Here is a 19,516-nt window from a genome sequence, read left to right on the forward strand (position 1 = left end):
AGAATCTTACAATTAAAATGATAATAATGATGCTTAACAAAGGCACAGTTTAGACTGCAGGTAATGTCGAACTTGGGGAAATGTTTTGTTAAATGAATTAAGCCAATACATTTGGCAAGCACCTTTTTGTTCTCAGAATGAAAGTTGTCAAAAGGGGGAATTCAACTATTTTCAGCAACAAAATAAAAGGCTGCAGTCTTCAAAACTTTCACAGCAAGGAATACAGCTGACTTATCTTCTGTTGGTAACAGCCCTTATTGCTCGTCTACCGTCTACTGTGCCTACAGTTCTGGAGTGTACTGTAGAGATTTGAATGGAGCTATTCATCTGTGTTTGAGGCAAGTGTAATGTTGTTATTGTGAATCCTTCTATTCATTCTATTGACTTTACTGTTTGTACGACAGTACAGTCTACATTGAAAGATAAATCAACCCCAAATCAATGTCAAATGTAACTCAACTTAAAGGAGCATGTCACCCAATTTCAACCGTATCTTTGTACAATTGGTCCTCACTAATGCACATTATTGGATGGCACTGTTTCCATCTACTCACTTGTACAGGTATCTCTTTGGTGGGCCATGAACAGTCAAGAAACATGCCTACCAATGACATCATCGATGGGTTTTCTAAGCTAATAGAAACGACAGCCTTTCTCTAGAATGCTAAAATAGAAGCCATTGTTCTAGGATTAAAGAGATATTTCACTTTCGAACATGTTTGGGGTCATTTTAAGGTCTACCCTGGCTTTTGTGAGCACCCCAGACAGTTTTAAAGTGGTTTATTCAGTATTTAGATATTTGATATTCATTTTAACAGACACTTTTAGTTTCTTTTTCGTTTCCCAAAAACATTATAAAAAAGAATGAAAAAAGTAATTAACAGACAGTGTACTGTTGATAGGTGTAATATAGCAGCCAGTATTGAGCTGTTTTCAGTCTTAAAATGATATCTCTGTATTGAACAAAATGTGAAATAGAGAGTTTTGACATGAGTGGAGTTGCCATGCCACTTCTTTAATCAATTGGCACATCACCATAACTTCATTAATGCATCTCACTTGATGATGTTGGACTAGTTTGGTATTTCTTTGAACATGCCTATTTATAACTGATATTCAGAACTGTATGCTGTTGATAATTGGGGAAGACTTGAAAACCTGAAGTGTTAACTAGAATCAAATCAGGAAAGATGGTAAATGGTGACTGTGTGAACACTCAAGGGGATTTTCTGAGTGTGCGAGTGCGTGTCCGTGTGCGAATGTGGGTGTGTGTGTGTAGGGGGGGGCTCCACAAAGTGAATGCATTTATTGTTTATTCTGCCTCAGCGTCTTTGTGCTCTGGTTTGTGGCTTTTAGAGGCCATAGTACATGTTAGAAAAATATGAAATAAAACGGTAGGCTATAATGAAACTTAATTTTCCCTTGTAGGGAATACACTTATTTCTCACCTTTCACATCATGATCAAAACACACGTTTGAGTCTTTGTGCTCTCGTTTGTGGCTTTGGGAGATGGTACTGTGGTTCATATTCACAGATATTATTGATTGGACTCAGACTGTCCTTGACCATAGAATGTAGCGACTCGTGTACGCATACTGTACCTGGGAGAGCTCAGGCAACAAAACATTCCAAACAAATGTACTTACATTCATTTTTTAAATTACTGGTAGTAAATTCCAGTATAAGTGGCTTAATAGTACTTGTCAGTGGCATTGGGTTGCTAGGGAACAGCTTGGACCCAAGTTTATTTTCTGTCATCTGCTGATATTCACAGACATTTGCAACAGGAAATAAACCTGTACCATTTAGAATGTTTATGATGTCAAGTATGAAAAGGTCTATTCACCCAACTAAACTCAAATCAGTACCAATCCAAACCAGTAGCTTTCAGAAACCCTCCCCGCAGCTCAAAACAGGGCTCTATGCATCCCTTGTAGGAAAAATATTAAATAAAAAGGTTCTTCATTTTCCCTTTTGGTAAAACCAATCCGAATTCAATGCTTGGTGTGGCATCTTATGTTCAGGCCACTGCTTCATTTCCTAGGAACTGTAAAAGCAAAGCCACACAACAGGGAAGGGTTTATTATAAATCGCATTGCTTCTCTCTCTGTCCCCAACAATGCTTGACTGCCCCCACCTGCCACAGAATAACATATAGGATTTGTTATATTGAGTGGCATATCCATTTAGTGCAACTTGAATTTTGCCCTGTACTTAAAGCAGTTTGTGCTCACATATGTTGGACAGAGAGCTAGCACAGAGATTGATCAAAATGATGATGCAGGTAGACAATATCTTTGTATGTGTTAACTACTAATTTTCTAAACAGTCAATCCATTCACAAGCTTTCCAGTAAATAAGAGGCAAAATTATGTTATTATTGCCACTTTTGATAAAAATGTTTTGAAGAACAATGTCAATCTCTCATGACTCTTTATTGGCGATTCAATGGTCTCCTGTCTGGAGTCCATTGAATAAACAGAGCTAGAGCTGCATCAAATATCTGTATACTTTTGAAATAGCAATAGAAATTGAAAATAGGTAGATGGTGTGTGTATCCCATTTGGCCGAGTGGCAATTGCATCGGAACAACGGTTTCCGTTATGTGTGCACTGGCTTCCCTGATTGGCTAACCTGACCTGTCAGCTTCACTGATTGGCTTATAAGTGATCTGTGCTCATGGGTAGGCCGTTGAGCCGGTCATTTTTCCTATATGTCAATTACAATCATCTGAATGATAACATTGGGGGCAATTCCTGAACGTAGAGAATTTCCCAAAGGATGAGCCATTAACTTTATAATGTTTCATAATGGTAAAGAAAGTGGCTATTTCTGTGAAAGTCTTGGGAAAATTGTTCACAACCTCTGACAGATTCAACAAGACAGAAAAGGAGGCAGCTGATGAAAAATCCAAACTAGTGCAGGGATGATATTTCAAATTTACAGTTGGCCCATAGACACAATTCCATTTTTAATGGGATTGTAAATGCATTCAGTTTCAGGGGATGCCTTTGCATTTTAAGTTCTCTAATCACCCTGGTCCATAACGTGCCCGCAGAAATGCCACGATAGTGTGCGTGTGTGGAAAGCACTTAGCTTCTCATTCTTTGATAGAGATTAGAAATTAGAGGAAAATTACACTGTGGTGAAGCTCAACTCAACTGATTATTGCTCTAGTGCGCTATAGATCACTTGCTTTTAAGAATGCTGTCTTCCATGTCTTTACAAGACTTTTAAGAAGACAAATTCTCTCGCTCTCTGTCTTGCTCTCTTTGTCTCTTATTATATGTCTGTTTTATTCTCTTTCTGTCAGTTTGTCTGTCTGTCTGTGAATCTTTCCTATTGGTGTTCATCAGTGAAGCTTTCTCCAACCCTGTTTGAAATGGCAACTGTAGTATTTAACATATTCTAGTTCTGTGCAACCAACATTAACAAGTGGCAACTGAGACACATTTAAGTATGCATAGACCATAGACAGTAACATCCTGAGTGTTTAATAAACTCATTAGGCAGGGTCTCAGGTTTAAATTAACACTCAGGATTTTATCAGCCAATCCTTGTGCTGCACTAGTAGTGGTACTAGTTGTAATGTAATAATAATAATAATAATAATAATAATAACAATAATAATATAATGTATAATGAAGACTGGTGTTGTACTGTACATTTTAAAAGAGCTATGCACCTCTTTATGCAGCTTATAACCGTCAAGTACCACTCAGCTGAAGGGGAAATCTTCTCTTTCCTGGTTAGGGGGAATTGTTTACTTTAGTTTTTCAGTGATCAAGACTTTTGTTTCTTCCCCGAAGCTATCAGCTCTGAGCTGTTCCTTGCACGTGTGAGTGAACACAGCCTTCATGTTACTAACTTCTCAGCCTATTGAAGGAGTTGAGCCCAACGGGACTCTTTTTCCTCTTTGAAATAACACAATAATGGGGTCACACTATCCTCCTTCAGCTGTAACCTTTGCCTTTGTCCAACCATCAACGTTCTTTATTTCGATCCTCATTGTGTGGAGCTAGTCTGCATAAAATGCCCTATATTTTATCAGCATTGTGACTAGATCCCACTTGAGGTTTAACCTTCAAATGGAAGTTATGTTGGAATGGAAAACGCAATTACTTTGTTTTTTGTCAACATCCCCATTTCGGGTATTCTTTGAAGTAACGCTCACTCTCCGAGGGGAAAGATTAAACCGAGGAATATTTCCGGTAGACAATGCAAGAATACTTGCAAGAATACTTTTGTATTCAGATATGAGAGGGTCTCTAGATTAGCTGTTTAACTTTGGCTTATTATGGCTGTTGAAACACATTCATCAAAACATGCTTTTAAATACTTGCCGTTGAATCCCAGATGGCCACGGATCCCATAGGCAACATCAGAGCTTTTTGTTCTGAAGGAGCTCTCCGCTGATTAATTCAAACATCAAAATACAACTCTGGTGTTTTTTTAATGTGCGAGAGTAAAGCCTCCTCCAACATCATATGGGGGATTCAAACCCCATCGGAGGTCTTAAACTCAGAGAGGAGCTAATGTTATGTTTTATTGATCCTTCTCCAGGAGTATGGAGACAATGGGGGGGTATTTAATTTCTCTCTTTATGTTTGGACTGAGCGGCATATCCTAGCGTTAAGGTATCTCTTCAAATGCATCCCACAGCAGACATAAACAAATGTTATTAGATGAGAAAGATGGGATTCTGAGGGAAATGCCACACTGTTCATCTTTCCTGAGAGAAGATAGTTATTTTCTGACTTTGAATGTGTTTACTGGGGGGAAGGGGGGGGGGGGGGGGGTTGAGATGGGGGTCACGTTTAGTTCTAAACATTCAGAATGTAAATGAGAATACACATCTTGAAATGTAGGAGTTTACTGTGGGTTTTGCATATTGAGTGAGGATCAACTTAAATATGTACAGTAAGTGAGACCATTGTGGAAATGTGGGTCATCCTTCATAGGCATCGAGATATTGTGTGTGTGTGTGTGTGTGTGTGTGTGTGTGTGTGTGTGTGTGTGTGTGTGTGTGTGTGTGTGTGTGTGTGTGTGTGTGTGTGTGTGTGTGTGTGTGTGTGTGTGTGTGTGTGTGTGTGTGTGTGTGTGTGTGGGTGGGTGGGTGGGTGGGTGGGTCACACGCACACGTGTCCCTACATTATGCTTGATGTTGTGAAACCATGTCTCATAAAATGCAGAGGGGGGAAACGGTCCCACCATTAGGCGTTTCTTTTTGCCACGAGGGTTAATGTGGCTATTCCCCCTCTTGTTTTGCTGAGAGCAACATGGTATTTCAGGCATGCGCTTCACAGGACAGGAAGAGGTATAATTATGCAAATTGCATTCAAAGGAATCAGTAATAGCTCATGTGGAATGGATGTGTCAACAAGGTGTCCACAATCGCTGCGAGAATTCACTAATTAAACATGACACTATTTCTCTCCTAACACATGGGCACACAGATGCACTTTGGGGTAAAAAAATACAGTGATGTGTATATTGCCAGCTGTAAGATAATCTTCTTTGGCTCTCGTTTTGCTATGGCGATGGTAAAGAACTGGTCTTTCCCTTTACCAGAGGACCATTAAACTTTGTATGTTGTTGACAGTGGTGTGTAGCTACAATGTGTAATGAAAGTGTCTAAACTTCAGCCAGCCTGTCTGCACAACATCCCATGTAAGGCCCTAGTACACAAAAAGAGATGATTTATTACACTGCTATTTTTCTAGCACACTAAATGCTTGAATTCCACTCGACAGCAAGCCTAGATAAACAATTTAGCTTGAACGTCTGAAAAGCAGTGTACCTGAAAAGCAAAGATTAATCCAGTCCATCAGGAAACACTGAACCTTTATTTTTGTTTTTGTTGTTTGTGATATCATTCTCCCGTGAAACAGGCTATATGGAGCAGAATGATTCTTATCTACTGTGGTGTGGAATTATCAATATGGAAAGAGAGAGAGAGAGAGGGTAGCAGAGTAAAACTTAATTCATACTCCATCACACAACGGCGTTGCTTGCTGAAAAATAACTTATGAAAATCAGTTCTAGTCGGCAAGCGGCACCGTCGTACTACGGAGTATAAATGTGGCTTCACAATCTCTCCCAGTCTCCAGTTGTAGTCAGGGCACGTGACATGGCTCTGTATTGAGACAATTAATGGAGGAGAGACATAGTGCTCAGAGAGCTTGTGAGCGACACTTGAGCTCTGGCAAAGGGTGAAAAAATGAGTTTAGGAGGCTGTTTTTTTTCTCTCCCTCCTCTTCTTGCGTTTGCCCAAGATGAATGGGCTTTTCAGATTTAAGAAAGTGCACGGCTGAAATACAAAGAGAGGCTCATCTATCAGCGCTGAATAGTGAGAGAAAATCCTATGGCTGCTGTGTGGAAGGGAGGACAAGGAGGGGTGGGGTGCTGGTCTGTGATTAGACCCGGGGCCAGTTCTACTAGGGGCTTCTTGCAGCACAAACATCAATCCTCTCCCACTCCTCTCCCACTTCAGATCCTTTGAACCACTTGAGACAATTTCTTCGCTGTTTTGCGGCATCATAAAGATTTTCTGTATGAGACGTGCCAATATATGTGTAACTGAAAATCGTTGTGGAAAATTCTGTCAGATGAAAAACAAAGTGAGCATCATTGATGGGAGTTTAAAGAGCAAGAAAACAACAACAACAAAAAAAAACACCCGGTCTGTGATTCCATCATTCAAATGTGATCTGTCAGCAGTGGAGTGACTGAGTGATGCTTAATTTATCCTCGGCCGTGCGTGCGACAGTCTGCAGATTGTGAGTAGAGACAGATCTACAAGCTCACAATGCATTGCAAGCTTGTAGATCGGCTATTTTCGGCACGTGACACCATCATACGAAGTATAAATCAGGCTAGAGGAAGGAAGGAGGAGAATATCTGAACAGGCTCCATGCGGGGACATCAGTCTAAACACGGAATAGAGAAAATACTGATGAATTTTAAAATGAGGTCTCCCATCCTCTCAGCACGCACATGAAAGGAGCATAACCAATTAAACACTGTGTGGCACATGGAAAGCTTTTTATAATGTTTCCAAGGCATATTGGCATCTTAATTTTTGATGCTGCTTTATGTGCATCCAGAGTATAAATTGGCCTTGCTAGTTTTCTGTAGTGATAAGAGCCAAACAGCGCTATCCCGTATCTGTCAGGACAACATTAAATCAAACTGACATGTCTCTTAAAAGGTATGGCCATGAAAAATTAACAGGGGGATTTTGAGGAGACTTTAAATGTGGTGCTGCTTTTTTTCCCACCTTTCTCAGTTGGTGTGATCTAGATTTTTTTTTCCCCCCACAGGCGGTACCGCCTCATGTGCTGCTTTTGAAATAAATTGGATGACGACTGTCAGAGAGGCTTAATTCAGCTACAGCCAAAACCAATATATACACTGAAAAGAAGAAGAAAAGCAAATCTTCATTTGAGACTATTTATTATTTCACACAAATGATCATTGCCTGCAGTGACAACCATATCAACTCCTACGCCTTTACGCAGTGAAATCCTCAGTTTTAATTTATCCATTTGTAACTCAGAGAGTGTACAAATGTGTCCATTTGGTTACATTTGCACACTTTCAGAGAAAGTGAACACCCAGGATTTCTACGTGTGGCTCTTAAAGAGGTAGCGGTCTATAATTCCTTTTGCACACTGTCACAAGGCTAAAATGGAATCCCACAAATGTTATGTTCTATACTTTGAAATATTATATTAGATTTGAAATATTAAACTTTTACTTTTAATGGAAGACAAAGGGTAGGGATGGGACCTTATGAAAATTTCATGTCACTAATTATTGTGGCCAAAATATTTGGATTAACAATATTATCACGATAATCAAAATATGCTTAAAACTCTTAAAATGCTACTTTTCTTAACCACTTGCACCCCAGCATCCATATTCTGGGAACATTAGCCAAACAATTTTAGATCTACAAGCTCACAACGCTTGTAGATTTGGTGAAGAAGAGATTTGGTGTAGACAAAAAAAAAGCATTCCAAATACAGAGCCAACTGAACTCCAGTGTATGACGAACAATTTGACGATAAATTAACTTCTCTGCTAAATGATTATTGTGAGCATTTTATTATCACGATAAACAATGATAACTATCATTGTCCCGTACCCATCAAAGGGGCTCGGATTTTCCACATTTGGGAACAGATTATGTCATCGGCTAGAGCTACACTCTTTCAGAGCCAATTAGCCGTCTATAAGGTATCGAATGGCGGTCTAATATGGCTGAAACCTTGGACTTTGACCGGACATATGAAGTCTGAGATACACATGAAGCCATGTCATTATTTGACCCAGTCTTGCTACAGTGTGGGTGGCCAAGAAATATCACAGTGCTGTACTGGCTGTATTGGCTCAGCATGAAATGATCACCTGACTTACTATGATAGCAGCTCCTGAGCATCCTGTCTGCATGACTGATTCTGTGACCTATAAGTGAGGATTCTGAAGATTTGATGGTGCTCCTAAGGTTCTCTGCACTGTGCCCCGAGTTCAGGAAAAGTCCTGAGAGGATTGGGTGTGACATTAAATCTTTAGTGGTTATTGGCAAGTCATTAGGGCATGACAGCATCATGGGTTACTGGAATGGAAGGGGGAAAACACCCATCAAATCTCCTCTTTTAGATTACCACCGTTGCATGCTGATGTGTCTTCCAGCCACTCTGTAAATAAATACTATAAGCCTCAACGTACACAGGGAGCAGACAGACAGACAGACAGACAGACAGACAGACAGACAGACAGACAGACAGACAGACAGACAGACAGACAGACCTGTATTGATCCCACAGGGGAAATGCAGTTGTCATCATGTCAGTACTGCACTTAAGAAACACAGGAAAGAAACGTAAAAAGAGACACAACTAAGAGTAAAATAAGAATAATAAAATAAAGAGTAATAAATAGGAAGTAACACACCGGGATTAGGAGTACCAAAAACCAAAGGAGAAGATACGATCTCGCTTTTCCCTCTGCACTTAAAAATACATAGAATACATTCCTAAATAAATAAGTTCCAAAAATGAAGAGCTAAAATGAAACAAAGAGAGCTCCACACTGCCCCTGCCCTGACATATGTAGGTCTCGAACCAGCACAGAGATTGAGCAAAGGTATGCCAAACCTAAACATGTCAGCCATTTTTCAGGCGTGTGAAGCAACAGAGTGCATCAGCAGCAGAGTGCTGGCGGGCGCATGGCCTTAGGCCTTGGGCTGTCTGAATCAGAACTTCACAGTTCAGAGCACTCCGGGAGAGACGCAGCCGCAGAAATCCTTGATGCCCTGCACAATGAGGGCATTTCATAGTGGATCACTGTAGTCTCTCACTGGCGTTGATGGGAAAGGAAAAGCATTATGACAGGCCAATGAAGAATTCATTCGAAATGTCTCTGGCGGTGTGGAGATTTGTGAGCTCCTTGGAAAGCTACGAGGAGAAAACATAGGAGGGTGGTGAGGGCATTTTCAGACCTTCCTCCAAACCAAACAGAGATATTACTTTTCCCGGAAATGGAAAAAAATAACCTGTGTCTCTAATGGAACCAATGTCATTATTATTTAGTCACAAGCTCTTGTTAATAATATTCATGAGTTAAATATTTATAAAGCCCATACACAGACTTAACCACCTTCAATCTCAAATGTTCAAAATGTTTCTCAATCTTTTGAAAATAGTGAAAATAGCCGATCTACAAGCTCACATCATGATGCATTGTCAGCTTGTACTGTCATACGACAAAGTATAAAATAGGCCATTGATTTATAAAAGAAAACATAAAAATATGAAATATGGAGATACATGGTTTCTGCCTGACAGATGATATACTAGGTATAGCAGATGTAGTGATCATATATGTATTAGTTTATGTATAGCAGATGCAGGGATCATATCCTCCATAGGTTATTTATAGCTGATGTAATGAGCTTATACTAGGTTACATATACCAGTGGTATAGTGATCAGAATCAGATTCCATGGTTGTGTGCAGCGGATATAGTGATCATCTAGGGTATGTGTAGCGGATGTAATGATCTTATACTAGGTATGTATATCAATGGATGAAAGTTGTACCAGTGAGATTAAGAAGCGTGTTTCTTAATGACTGGGTTCTCTGCTGGAATCAGCACATTATCGCAACTGCCACTGCTGTTATTTAATGATACCCATCTCCAGCAGACCGCTTGTTCCAGTACACAGTACAATCTTGAGTGTTAAATCAACTATGAGAGTATGTACACAGGCCCATGTGGTTCTATTTGTACACCCTCAATGTTAAATTCAGGATTTTACAGTGTAGCAACATACAAGTCACCATCCCCTGTGCTCCCTAGTTTGTTTGGATACACAAAAGAAAGGGAAGAGGAAGAACATTTAAAGCCAAATTAACCACTTAAAATCCCCGCTCTTATAGAAACAGACTTGAGTTACAACGTTTTGGATCACGTTTTCTACACCAAAAACCTCTTAGCCAAAAATAGCCGATCTACAAGCTTGCAACACGTTGTGAGCTTGTAGATCTGTTATTTTGGGGTAATGTTCCACCCAGAATAGGGATTGCTGGGGTTCAAGTGGTTAATATATTGTTGTACAATGTCGCTTGCCAAAGATAATGGATTCTGGGCTAGCGGCACTGTTGTATAAAGTATACGTTAGAGAGTACAGGAGAGAGATGGAGAGAGACATGTGGTGTGGCTCCGCCTGACACAAGAGTCCCTTCCTGAGTTCTGCGTTGACAGCCTCATCCACGGTGACACCAGTTCCCACTTCCCAGCAATGACTGGCAATGAATTATTGTGGAATCTTATCAGTTAACCGCTAATACATGCATAAATGCATAATAAACTATTTTACTGTCAATAAAGCAACAAAACAGCTTAGTAAATGTTGAACAATTACATAGGCTAATAGGTATGTTGGTGAGACTGATAAAAGATATATATATATTATAAACAACTTTAAGCAACTCATAAGGCTTTTATTAATAACTGGGAGGGAATATGTCAAAAATCATAAAGATTCAGGACTAGTCCGGCACTGTGGTTATTTAATTAATTTCATTAGTAAGTAATAGATTATAGCATGTGCTTCCAAAATGTTTTACCATTTTAATACTTGACTACATTTAATGTGAGCTTTTGTGTTCATTTTCAATTAAACAAATTATGGATTTGTTGTTTTTGCGTTAGTAGAATGGGACCTTGGGACGGCATCTTGGATCTGGCAATAGACGGGTTTCCGCGCGACGTCATCACAGAGCAGAATGCGCAATCTGCGCATGTCAATGGTAGAACGAACCCGGAAGCGCCATTCACTCTGTTGTTGTGTTCGGGAGTTAGATAGGCATAATGCTGCTATTATAGGTATGATAGGCATAATTCTGCTATTATATACAAATAAAGGACTAACAGATCCAACTTCCGACAAATCATTTTTATTGAGTAAACAAGATATTACAAACTGCATAATTTAATCTACTTTCATTAAACCCGGTGAAGACCATTTCTTTTATGAATGGACATTTGACCAGAGCTGCTGCGGGTAATAGCGCCCTCTATAGGCTCACCCCTCTCTTGCGCGCGCAGCATCCTCTCATGTTTACTAACAGGAAACCCGTCTATAGGCTACATTATTATCTCATGGCAATTTCACTGATTCAGTTGCATTCCCTTGAGCCCTAAAACCTAGGGTTAGACACCAAAACAACCTTTCTAGGTTGAATAGTAATTCAGATATAGCCATTCAAGCTCCCGGCAGAAAATCCATCTTGAAAATGACGCCTTTCCAGAAGTTAGGTTTTCCTAGATTTTAGTATCATAATTAACATGCCCAATAGTTACAGAATCCTTTGAAAAATCTTTTGTATCAATTATTTGGGGGTTCAACCATATACTGACCCATATAATATTGGAGTTTCTGCAAACAGACCACTAGGCCAGCCCAACTTTTTTGCGATGGTTTTTGTCAACTTTATGCCCAACACCATGCCAAAAACAAGTTTCTCGTTTATAATAATGTCTTATAATCTAACAATAGACACGTTTGCGATGCTATTATTAATTTATTATTATCTATAGTCTTATAAGGACGTATACATTCCTTATTAACTATTAAATGCTTGTTATGGTTTTATAACAATAAATGTGTTTACAATGCTATTAACACTTATATAGCTTTATTAACAAATAAGGTTAATAAGCATCTTATTATAATTTTTTTTTAAAAGATTTTTTTTGGGGCTTTTTATAGCTTTATTTGGAGAGGGACAGTGAAAGTAGGCTGACAGGAAACGGGGCGAGAGATGGGGGAAGACACGCAGCAAAGGTCGTCGGGAACGGGAAGCGAACCCGCGACACGCTGTCAGTTAAGGGATTTCAACCGAGGGTGCCTGGACCGCGACGCCACGGCCCAGGCCTAATAAGCATCTTATAAGGACTTATAAGTGCCTTATTAACTGTTCATTAATGCTTATTAACAATATGTTGGTTTAAAGTGCTACCACACTGTGGTTACTGTAATCAAAATGCGGGCATGGCGTAATGTATCCTTCATTTTGTCATACAACATAAATAGTATTTTCGACTGAAAAGGTATTACACAGAAAATGTCCAACTCCAACAGAGTTAAGATACCTAGAAACGTCATGTGTAAAGAAGAGGGTGACATTATTTCCTTTAAAAGCTTCCCTAAATTGCGGTTTTAAAAGATAATCATAAGAAGCCAGAGGTAGAGTGTCAAATGACAAAGCAACAATATCAAATATACATAAGGTGTGTACTCAGAAAATAAAATAATAATAAGACAGAGTACCTCTGTCTCTTGTGCAAGTAAGTTGCAGCACTTAGCAGCAGATATCAAGTATGTATTAAATGTGTGGGAATGGAATATATTCACAGTCATATATGTTCACAGTCAAGCTAACTAAAACGGAATGTTGAATGTTAAATGGGTGGCCTGTGACTTCCCACCACGTATCCGTGCAATTGATTGTATTATTTACCGTGGCAATGCCTGCTACAGGGTGCCGTCGCTCTGTTGGTTATGATAAAATGAGGCATACAAGGGGGAATTGGCGATTCACACTGAGCACTGTACTCAACACTGTAGACTGTAGAGAGGAGGTTTAAATATTAAACCAGATTCCTTTCTGAGCTCAAAACATAAAACAGCTCTCCCACTGTTCTCAGTGTGTTGTTGAATATATTCATATGGGCTGGCTGGTCGAGGCAGCGCCTGATAGCAGGTGAATAGGAAAAACATCCAAAGTTTATAAATGATAGATTGGACACGGGGGCGAAACTGTTCACATTTTCCTTTGCATAGATGAACAGGATCAGCTCTTGCACTGATTATGGCATCCTCTCTCTTGAGCAGATAACATCATGTGTGGTCAAGGACAAAACATCCAGGGATAGACTGTTCTTCAGCTTGAATCAAATATTCATTGTGTTTGCAGAAGAAGGGTCATTTACATTTTACCCCTTTCTGCTTACCTGGTCATTGTATTGCATAACTCACAATGGAAAGGCTATATAGTTAATGTCCTCTTCCTCGAGCACCATACGAAGTAGTCTGCTGTTACTTGGGTTTGAACATTAAAGTCAATCTCATTCTTGCTGACAGACTGCCCCTCACTCTGTGCTTCAGCATATAGAAGTAGTAGCTCTTATAACAAATAGACTGCGGCGTATCATTGGCATACAGTACAAATTCAGCATGTGTATGGCGAAAGAAATTCTATGGCTGGACAGCATATATAGCACATTGAATATTGTTGTTGTGCAATGATGCAGCACTAGATTGCATTGCTCGTCACACAAACTATGCATAGACACTTCTACACGGGATTCAGACAACACATGAATATTCTTACACTCCCAGATTTGTCAGACGGTGTGTTTTGGCTTTAGATTCAACATACTAATTAGCCCCAAGGAGATCCATCGAACAGTTTGCAATTTTTCCCCCTGATTTTTAATCAGTCTAATTTCTCTCTCCGACACACAGGCACGTTCACAGCCGCACACACAAACCCCCTTGTTTGCATAATGTGCTCTCTGTCTGTCCCTGTGAGACTATGCAGTGTTTGTGCATACATGCAGCTATCATTCTGTGTGTACTGCTGTCTCTGTGTATTTGTGTGGATGTACGCGCACGTCTGTGTGTGTGTGTGTGTGTGTGTGTGTGTGTGTGTGTGTGTGTGTGTGTGTGTGTGTGTGTGTGTGTGTGTGTGTGTGTGTGTGTGTGTGTGTGTGTGTGTGTGTGTGTGTGTGTGTGTGTGTGTGTGTGTGTGTGTGTGTGTGTGTGTGTGTGTGTGTGTGTGTTTGTGTGTGTGTGCGTGCAGTTGTTCATGTTTATTTGTATGTGTGTTTTGGAATATAGAGGGTTCAAAACACACCCACCACTCTCCTTAGAGTATTGTCCTTGCTGTGGCAAAACCATGATTGCTCTGACAATTCAACAGGAAAAGAAAAAAACTAAACAAAAAAAGAAACACCTTCTGCCAGACTGTTTTCCTCCGTTCTGTTATGGAAATGAGATTTTCCATCTCACTTCATCCTCAGTACTTAAATGCTTCTTTGGTGGGTGTAGGACTGTCTAGCCTGTTAACACATTTCCTCCTATTTAAGTACTCTGTTGTACTGAAAAGCTTAGTCGAAATCCTTGCTTTTGTTACCTGGGGGGGGGGGGGCTGTCTACAAATCACTTAAAGTGCAAAGTGTCATGTGAATCATTGTTATAAATCTTTGTTGCCAGGGTAGACCTGATGTCAGAGCTCTGAACTTGTATTTCCCTAAGCTCCCCTTTTCCCATTACCTTTAGGCTACGTTTACACTGTTGTGAGGTTAGATCAAGACCGATGGTCAAATTTCAACTATCAAGGGAAAGAATCCTCTCCGGGTTGAGTATAATGTGCCAGGTTTCAGGCAACAACAGAACATTCATGCTACTCTGACCAATTTGTGAAATACTATATCACTGAGCCACTATGTGAAATTAATTCCATACTTTAAAAATCAATTAAGCTCATTTGCCCTTTTCAGCAAACAAAGACACGGGAAATGTAGCCGCAGAGCTGGAAAGAGAATTTCTTAATCTCAGATAATTAATAAGTTGGCCTCCACAAAAGCGTTCTGTTAGTTTTGCTCCGGAGAACCACAGCTCTCTATAAATGTACAGCAACAGCCTTCTTTATCGGCTCTTGTTCCATGAAAGCGCAGAGAGGAGATTCATTTTAACGAGAGCTTACAGCATTCTATTCATAGGGCCTTTTAGAAATAACTGTCGTTCATAATGGTCCTGGGATCTGATTAACCTCCTCACTTGCCAGCACAATGGCAGGCTACCCTGAGACTCGGTCTCGTAATGGAGTCCGCTATCACCAGGCGCACTCCAAACATTTCTCGCTCCACAGGAACTCGACCAGATTGGAATCCCTCAGCACCTCTTTGCACCAGACACACAGTGGGAGACAAAACATGCTCTCTAAGCTGATGCCCCTCAACATTAATCTATCTCTCCACTCTACACATACAGATTCTTGCACACAGTAAAATCCTCAGTTTTCATTCAACCACATGAACCCTAGCATCCCTACTCTGTGGGTGATCAGTCGACAAAAAATAACCGATCTACAAGCTCACAATCCGTCACCGAGGTGATTTGGTATCGACGGAAAAATGTATAAACCAAACATAGAGCCCTTGACCCCCGGTCAACAAAATATATGCAGTTTAAGTTGTTAAGAGTTACGAATTAACACACACTAGTCATGCTCTTTTCTTTTGCTTGTTTGTTCTTATTGTCTCTCTTGACTTCCCAAGATATGAAATCCATAACAATGTTCAACTGTTCCCTGTGAATCTCCTCACCTCAATGTTGCCATCTCCTGGCCTAGCAGGATTAAGCAAGTGGATCACATATTAGGCCTTTTTTATTGTGGAGCAAATGGATCACTTGTGCCAAATATGTCAGAGGGAGTGATTACACCCCTCAGAGGCCAGTTGGCCCAACAGTCTGCCCCCAGTGGCCAGCCCTGTGGGAGCTGTCAAGTCCAGGCACACTGGGAATTGGTAAGGAGCCAGTCCAGGGTTTAACAGCCAAGTCCTACCTAGTCTAAGTGTCATCTGCCCCTGCCAATGGGAAGCGGTTCTCACCCATCAGATAATGGCTGAGAGGAAATTGCTTCAAGGAGGCAACATTCTAGGATTGGAATATGGAGATACAAAATATATTCAAGGAGGAGAGGAACCTGGGTCCTTGAAAAGATACAAATTAGTATTCATGCACATGTGCGTGCATGTGTGCACGTGCGCACACACACAAGCACGTACACACAAGCAAGCTATACTTTATCTTTCCTGCTTTGAATAATACAACCGTCCCACAGAGAATACAATTTATTCACAGCCCGGACTACCCAGCAAATTTTGATTTACCTGCCTGATATAGTAACTGCCAACAAGCCACAGGAATATGAATCGCTAGTGAACATTTTAGCGGTAGACATAAGCACATTGGAAACAAGGAGGTTGGCAATATTCTGAAATACATAATGACGATTTCATTGGAGACATGGGAAATCTGAATTAAATTGAAATTAGGATGGGGATGTCGTGTCATGTGACATACGTTCCTGCAGTCAACACGTGCGTAGCCTAATTCAGAATATTGCTGGAGGTAGAGGGAAACAAATATGTATGGCGCTGATTTTCAGGGTCCTTATCCGTATAGCTTGGGGTGATGAAATTCAATATAGACCATGAAATGTAAAGTAGTCATCATAATTGGACTGAAACCCTTAGTGCAATGCTATATGGAAAGAAAGTGAAAAGCACACAGCAAGGCCCCACGCTCTGCTCCATGAGTGGAGCTGATTTCAAAAGGAGCCCCACTGTTTTATCACATGATTTTGAGGTTGCCATGCAGTCTCCATTCTAATTAGCCCGTTCCATCCTCTGCCAGGACAAGATGTTCCCTCAGACAGGTGCTTCAAACACTTGTTTATCATTCATCAGCGTGGGTGGTGGTGGGGGGGGGGGGTATTGATCTGAGACTGTGTGGAACATACTATTAAATAGTGCACTTGCTCTGAGGATTTGTTATAGCTCTAAGCCAGCGTGTCATTGGATGATAATGTGGTTTTGTCCTGTAGATGGCACTCTCATCTCTGGTTTCAAAATCTGTTCAGCTCTCAGCCTGTTGAGATAATCTCTTCCCTTACACTGTAATATAAGGTTGTTTTGTCTTGCTTGTTGATGAGCATGTGGTTCTATCAGCATATGTATATCACATAGGTGAAGGCAAGAGATGCAAGGTTGTCCCTTGGCGTTTACCTTAAAGAATGATTAACATTTGCAGCTTAATGTATGCATCGTGTTTGCATACCATTTTGTACATATGGTTTGAAGCTGAATCAAACTGCTTAATGCATATTGGAGAATATGTATCGACTGTTGTGAGTGAGATCTTTCGGAGGCAGAGAGTGTTAGTTCCGCAGTAGGGGAAATGACTGGAGTTGAGTGTGGGGCACACACAGGAACCTCAGCCAAACATGATTTGTCTCAGAATGCTAATGCCTCTTTGATCTGCTGCAGTTTTCAGGAGATTTAAACAACAAAAACAGTTTCTTAATAGCTTTTGTGCCCCACATGAACAAATCCTAGAAACATGTTTCCTCTACATGCATATTAATGTTCTGGATTTGTCTGAAACATGTTACGTCCACTGAGATCTAATTACACAGAAACCCTTCATCGTTCATGTGGTCCTAATAGACTAATTAATTTGTCATAAAAATAATGCGATTTTGTAAAGATTTTCTTATGTTATGCATCTAATTACTGAAACTGATCTTTGTTTTACAAATATCTATTAAAGTTCTACTTCACATGTCCTAAATTCGGAGTTTGCATGAGAGTTGTCCTCCCACCAGATCTGAATGCATTTAGAGCTGAGCCAAAAGAAAAAACAATTAGACCCAATAACATCAAGGCTACAAGCACTCTTGTGACTTTTATATGTCTCTTAAAGCCATTTAGGAGCACCTGCAGTAAAATACTCAGTGTTCATTTATCCAGTTGTAACTCAGAGGGTATAAACATGTAACCAATGGACCCCTTTGGTTTCATTTTGTATACACTCTCAGAGTTAAACTAACACCGAGGATTTTACTGTGTACGCCAAACATTTGGCCAGTTGTAATCAGTTGGAGGTCTGTGAGGATGAGCTGAGATGGTGGGGTTAACTGGTCACTGTAGCACGTGGAAGGTGCCAAAAGCACCACTAGCCCAGTCTCTGGCACCTTCACAGCTGCTGCTCACACGATTCCTCCCTCTTGTCTCACCATGGGCTAATACCAAGAGCATGATAATCTTGTTTTATCTGCCTCTCAGACAGCCCACATGCCAGATTAACCCACCCTGTGACCCTCAACAGCCTGATCCGTGACATGTATACCCCCGCCCCCTGTTTATTGGTTTCAAGTAAGTTGAGGAAACTGACCAGGGAGATGGACTGAAAATGACACGTACATAAACCGTCGATGGATGTGTATTTTATGTTTTATGTTGTTAATACACTTTCTTTCCTTGTCTAAAGAATCTCAAAAAGGTTCATATTTTCACGTGCTGTAGACTTGTCATAAGCATACAATAAAGATAAACATGGTAAACTAAATTGGTTCCATGAAACAAAACAACAATTATTTCTTATGAGAACATAACACATGAGGAAAACTAGAAAAAGTGCTCCTCGGAGCACAGGTCTCCGCCAGGTCAGGTACGTTATTGTGGCCTCCTGGTGGCGCTATAATAGGCCAATGTGTAAAGGGTGCCATTTATTCTTAGGCCTTTCATGGCAATCGGACAGTGCATTCATGATTTGAGGCATTTTGTTCCAAAACATTGTTTTGCTAAATTAGACCTGCTGGTGGCGCTATAACAGGGCAATGTGAAAAGGCTGGCATTTCTTCCTCAGCCTAGTGGGAATGTGCGTGTGAAATGTCATGCACATCGCAAGCTGCGTTCATGATTTGAGGCATTTTGTTCAAAACGGACCAATCCTGCAAACTTTGGAAGCCAACCTTAGCCAATGAGGATGGAATGTGGGAAATCGGACAGATCCGTTACATGACTATAGAGATACAGTACTGTGTACCGATTTGCATGATGTTTGGATAAAATCTGAAGTAATATAAAAAAATGGGTTTTGCACAAATCGGCCTCCTGGTGGCGCTAAAACAAGCCAATGTGAACATTTTGGGGCAGAGGTTCTGAATTGGCATCCAGGGAGTGTGTGTGCACAGTTTCGCAACGACCGGGCCAACGGTGCCAGAGATTAGCTGGGCACGGACTGACAGGACACACAGACGGACAGACAGACAGGGTGCAAAACATACTCTCTCACCAGGCCGAAACAATAAGAACTGGCTGTTGGTTATCTGACACTGGCCATCATAGTTGTTGTCCAAAAGGTGCTTCTGA

The sequence above is a fragment of the Gymnoscopelus microlampas genome, assembly GCF_963454915.1.
Source record: "Gymnoscopelus microlampas genome assembly, chromosome: 17".
NCBI classification, from domain to species: Eukaryota; Metazoa; Chordata; class Actinopteri; order Myctophiformes; family Myctophidae; genus Gymnoscopelus; species Gymnoscopelus microlampas.